Below are 6,619 nucleotides of genomic sequence, written 5' to 3'. Positions count from 1 at the left end.
ATAGTTTTCCCTCAATTCTGAACGTCTAAATTTATCTTAAGCTACTTTTATAACACTTGCTTTCATTTCACTATCTTCAAAATACCCTATGCTCATTATGCTGAATAACATATTTTATAGTTTCCTTTATTTTGACCCGTATGTGAGCTATATTGAATTCACCGTGGACAAGTCATCCCCTTGCTGTATTTTAATATCCAACCTGAACATTTTAATTTTCAGAAATTAATCAATTTTCAAAAATTGATTGTGGCTTATAGATTGAACAGTCTAAAGAAAACATATGATTAGATTGCTATTTTTTTAATAACATAGCCGAAAACACTTGTGAAAAAATTAATTAATACTTTGTATGAGAGTAGAATTTGAAAGCGAGATGCTCCATGTCACACTCATTCCACTTATATATTGAATGACTGTTAAGCTGCCAGATATCATTTCATGTACTTTGCATGCTCCAGTTATTAACAGAAAAAAACAAAAATTTTAAAACTCCTAGAATTTAAGAACAAATATTTTATAAACTCACTGTAATCTATAATAAAAAAAAGTAAATTATAAGTATCTTAGAAGATTATAAGTGCAAATGATAGAGAAAAGAGACAGAATAGAACCCTGACATGGTGACATTTGAGAAAACATCTGTAGGAAGTTCAGGAGGTGCCATGTCCGTATGTTGGGAACACTGTTCCAGGCAAGGGCATTACCATTGCAATAGCCCTGAGGCCTGAGCACAACCATTTATTTTGAGGAACAGAAAGGTTGCTAGTTTGTATCAAGCAGAGTGAAGAACAGTCATGACAGATGAGGTTATAAAGAAATAAGTGGTTTGTAGGATCTAATTGGGAATTGTCCATCTCCCAGGGGCTCCACAAATGAAATGAAAATGTATTGTCAATGTAGGTTTCCTTAGAACACTTTTGACTACAGAAAACAAAGCAGTTTTGTTATGTGATCATAGTCCTGCTTCTTGAGTTTATTTGAATTTCCAGATAACATCCTCTGAGACTCGACATATAACCACTCTTTATATTTTAACTACAACTTAAGATACCATCTTCTTGTAGTCAATTCAGTAAAATAGATTTCAGTAGGCTTGTGTGTTCAGCTTCCACCCCGGTCCGATAATAGCTAAACACTTGATTATCAAAAGGCATTTATCTTTCATCTGACTCTGGGAGCTTACAGGTCCATGGGATTTCAGGTCCAGAAACCTGATGGGCTCTGCTAACCCGGACCAGTGTCCCTCTGTCATAGGCTCCAATTAGAAAACTGAGAGGTTGCTGGAACCTATAACTCAAATGGCAAATGTAGACCAGTGAGACCCTGAAGGAAAGAGAACCTGGGTGGTTTGTTGGAGGGCCCAGAGGGCATCCCTGTTATTTGGGAACCCTGTTCAAAAGTAAAGGCTTTCTGGTAATACTGCAGATTGTGGCCATCAACGTTCCTACACTGGGAGATAGATGAGAGTGCCAGGCACAGTCCCATCAGTACTGAACCTCATTTTTACTTGTTTAGGTAGAGAGGGCTGAAGAGACCTCACAGACTCTTTACTTGTTTGACTCAATGAGACAGTGATAATCTTGTTAAACCTAGCATGAGAGAGAATAGCACCCTATGGAGCACATCACTACAGAACATCTTTATTACAGTGTTTTCACAAGTCCCATTTTGCCAGAGGAGGAGGAGGAAGCAGAGGGAGGGAGGGAGGTTCATGTAAATGTGAGAACCTCTCCTTCCTGGGTGAGGCACTATTTGGGCTCTGAAAGACTTGACCTTATGGTGAGGAGTTCTGTGCCATTAAAACTATGTTTAAACCATTAGTCAACGTATAAAGTAGCATTTTAACCTCAGAAAAATTTGACAATCATTATCTGCAATATCCATTTAAGCCTAGAAATCTATTTTGTTTTTGTTTTGCAAGACTTCTAGGATAAGTGTGGGTAGTCTTTAGTGAGTTATAAAAGAGGGCTTTTTCTTTCCTCAGATAGTCATGTCCTAAAAAAGGGACTGCATTTTGGCAAAATTGTAATTTACCTTTTGAAACTTTATGTTCCCTATATACTAAGAGAATAAGTAAGTAAAGTTCTTTATATAGTTTTCTTTATTGTCTGTACAATGTAGGTAGTCATCTATGTATTGCATCAGAACTGAATCAGAAATGAAATGTAGATTTTTGTCTTGACTGATGACATGGAGAAAATATTGATGGGTCAGGGGTTGGTAAATTCTAGGAATATGAATGACCACATGTCATTGTCCTCACCAGGCAAAGGGAAAGAGCTGTTGACTGTTCTAGTTTGGAAGCACACTGAAAAATGCCGTACAAGAATACACTACAGTGAAGCAGGTGGCTTCAGGTGGAATTCATGAGAGAATTGTATTTTAGTTTATTATTTCCAAGAAGTAAGGAACAACAGTTTTGTTGATGGCCCTGAGTTCTGAAATGAATCAATATCACTGCTCATGTGGTTTCCTCACTGGGAGGACAGGAGTGGTTAAAAGACTAACACAGTGTACCAGAACACTTCTGAATATAAAGTCTTCAAATATAGATGTGTATCCTTCTGCTTTGGGGTTCAGGTGATACTAGGGATGTTTGGGAAATCATTTGGTAGGATCTATCCATTAATGAGTTCTTCTCTAATTTTTCCTAAGTCTATGGAATTTTTAGCCCATAGCGTGCTAGACATAATACTAACATTTTAAGATGTTTTGAATTATATCCCAGGAGGTGTTTATCTGGAATCTGATTCAAAGATAAAGGAGTAGACACAACTTGAATATGACCAGATAAATCTCCTGAATTTCAAGAATTGTTCACCCTTGTGTGAATATAATCTTACAATTCTGTTTGGAAAGTAAATCTTTCCCCATTAAATTGGTACAGGTGGTATCAATTTTCAGAGGAGAGCTGAATGGTTTTTTTTTTTTTTCTTTTTTTCCGGAGTCTAAGGTTAAGAATTAAGGCCTAGGAGAAAATGAGTATCTGTGGGTTACTCAAAATACATACCAAATGTGTGATATGTTTATTCTGGGGAAAATTTCGAGCAAAGATGGTAGAGTTTAATATAGAAAGGGCAGCACTTATATCTACCAGACATTAATTAGTCTAAGTATCTGTATTTACAGTTAATTTACCTTGAACATTTCAGTGTAAAGCAGGATACATTTCTGTTTTTTTGGATCACCCTTTTTGAAAACAGTTGAGAGATTTTTCTTCCAGAACAAAAGATACTGTAGAAGACAATGGCTTCTTAAATTGCAAACTACATTATACAGAGAGAGAGACAGAAAAAGAGAAAGACACAGAGAGAGGTTAGAAATGCAGAGAGAAGGGAGGAAGTAGGAAAGAATGAAAGAAAAAAAGTGTGTGTGTTTGGGAGTGAATTATTGTAGGTTTAGAGACTAAAGAGGTACAAAAGTTGGACAAATCATTGTTGCTTGACAATATCCTTTAACAAAACATAAAATAAAATAAAATAAAAAACCCCTATGTAAGATGTTTTGGAGAATGTTGAATATTAATAAGATATAAGGCAATATTTGATAATTTATGCTAATTTTGTTATGAATAATATTATTGTTGCAATATAAGCAAGTACATTATTATTTAAAAGATTCTAGTTTAGTCATGGATGACTATCAGGATATCTACAAATTCATTTAAAGAGACATGTAAATAATATTCCAGAATGTGACTAATTTTTGGATTTAGGTGAGGGGATCATTGTATTTTTCAACTTTTTGACATATTTTATTCAATATTACATTATTTTATATACATATTTGATCAAAACAAGATTATTATTTTTATTTTAACCTTTTTTTATACTTACTAGTCAGGCTTACCTATATTTCTCAACTTTTAAAAATTCTTATTTTTTTTAGGTGTGTCTTTGTTATATACCATAGAGTCAGGTATTGTTTGTGAGATATATGGTACAAATATTTTTTAATAATTAAAATTAAGTCATCAAATAGAAGAGTTATACTTAGTTTTACCCTTTCTTTATTTAAGGTCAATACTACTGCTTAGTACATGACACTAAAACAAAGTGACTCAAAAGTGATTCATCAATGTTTGTATCAGTTGGGCATTAGTTCTCCTGTAGGATGTGTTTTCTCATCCCTCTGCACTCAACAGTAAAACAGATAGGTCTGCTAATCTTGATTCTGTTGGTTTATAAATCATGGGCCAGATTTCTGTTGATTGGTCTACATCTTCTGTCATAATCTACCATGGTAGCCTTGACTTGTTCACAAATGTGGTGGCAGGATTCCCAGGGGAAGTCCTCCTGAGCCTCAAGCCCACATTTCTTGCAACTGTGTTTTCACCTAATTCTGTTGATCACATTAAATTGCAAGAATTATCAATAATCAAGAGGATGCAGAAATCATCTCTATCCCTGGTTAGATGGTCAGATCTGTAATGTCACATTACTAAGGGCACATACGCAAAGAGAGATTGCAAAGGACATAGATGCAAAGAGACGTTCATTTTCAAATCAATCTACTACCATCTTAAAATTGTCATATAAGTTTAGGTTATGCATTTTGCAATACGCTTTTAAGAAATCCAAGCTATTACAGATCAGAAAATTGGCTAATTAATTTCAGCCCCCATATGCCACCTTTTCTCCTATCAATTCTTTGTAAGTTGTACTGTTTCAAAATTATTAGAACACACATATTTACATGATATTTTAATCTCTGAATTTTTACATTTGCTTTATTCTTAATTCACCTTGTAAATATAGGTAATTTATGACCAAATTTTTATAATTTGTGAGGTCATATCCTGATTTCAAATAATACCATAGTCAATATTCATGAAAAAAATAAAAGCATACATGGCATAGTTAACATAAATACCAATTGCAGTGTACAATGCAATGCGCATAGTTTTCACGGTGAAAATGCCTTGTTTCTCCCTGTGTTGATATTAATTTTGATTATCTGCACTAAGGTATTCCTCCTATTCTTTGGAAGAGAAAACTGATCTTATCTTTGTTGGACTTCCCCATTACAAATTTTTGACTGCTCTTTTCTCTGTTCTTATTTGCCATCAATTTGGCCACATTTGTGTTTAATTTCTTAGGAATTATTTCATGCTTTTTCTCAGATTTATTCATGCATATGTAATGTGTGATACATTAATTGATCTTTATACAAAAGGAAAGTACTTGATTGTGTCCCTAACAATACATTAATCCAAGTTTTAGATTTTTCTTCACAATTCTTCCCTTTGTTGAGCAGAATCAAGGAAAGTAAGTCCTAAACTAGGTAAAATAAAAGATGTTTGTGTTATGTAAAAAGTGTTTTGGTTTTCTGAAAAGTTTTCTCACATATAAAATATATATGTTTTGGTTTTCTGAAAAGTTTTCTCACATATAAAATATATATATAAAATATTAAAAGAGGATTGAAACAAATTTTCATTTCTGGTGGAGGAACCTAGAATCTGTGGATAATACCTGGGGTGAGCCAGTATCTGGAAACCCACATATGGAAATTTTGTTTCTTTGTGTTTCTTCTATTTCTGAAGAAGTTATTTTAAAAACAAGATTTGCATTTTTAAACTCATTTTGTCCTCAATTGCTCTCCAGCTCTCTATGGGTTTTGTCACCTCTGTTAAATGAATAAGTGAATTAATTTTTAAAAGATGTGGTTCTGTATTTCTCCTTTATAGCACAACTCTCGCTGTCAATGAAAGGTTTATTTACGTCAGTGAGAGACCGACCAGTTGGAGAGCTTTTTGTTTGATAAATTTTTCCTCAATCCCGTGCAATAAATGTATGTATGTTTTTGTCTTTCCTGGATCACCCTTACTGAAATCAGTTGAGAGATTTTTTCTTCCAGAATAAAAGATATCGTAAAAGACAACGGCTTTTTAAATTCCAAACTATATTGTGCACAGAGAGAGAATGAGAGAGAGACAGAGACAGAGAGCAGAAGGATTGAAAGAAGGCAGAGGGAAGGAACGAACTAGGAAAGAACAGAAGAACAAAAGCATGTTTATTTGGGAGGAGACTGTTGTAGATTAGGCAACTAAGGTTTAAGAGATCTTAATCTTTGTAAATTAAGAATTAAGGGACCTTAACCTTTATTGCAGATTAAGAGACTAATAATAAGGTTGAATGAAGCTAAACTTCAAATCACCATTCAACCACCTCTGAAACACAGTATTGAAAGAGATACAAATTGGAGCACTCACTTTCTGCTCCATACTCCTACACCCACCATCTCTTCATATGCAATTTCAAAGATCTGTAACTACTTTTGTGACAATATTCTGCTTTGGTAAGTAGCTTCTTAATGACTTTTTTGTGTCTTGTCTTTACATTTTTTATTCTTTCCCACACCTTAAAGAAAATTATAAAAGATTTTTGCATGTACAAAGTATTTTTAAGTTCTGTGACAAGTTTATATGATTTCATTTATTTTAATAACCACACATAGAAACACGCACACATTCACACAGGGTTTTGCTTAATGAAGCAGTCTATTATTCAGAATACTATACAAAACAAATGAGTGCAATGTGCATCTGTCCACAGCATAACACCTTTAGCAACCTATTTAGTAAGTGATGTTCTATGTCTTCAGTTTCATGCCA

Source organism: Mandrillus leucophaeus, unplaced genomic scaffold, assembly GCF_000951045.1.
Source record: "Mandrillus leucophaeus isolate KB7577 unplaced genomic scaffold, Mleu.le_1.0 Scaffold1073, whole genome shotgun sequence".
Lineage (NCBI taxonomy): Eukaryota > Metazoa > Chordata > Mammalia > Primates > Cercopithecidae > Mandrillus > Mandrillus leucophaeus.
The sequence above is the reverse complement of the archived record's forward strand: the minus strand, read 5'-3'. Positions refer to the sequence as shown.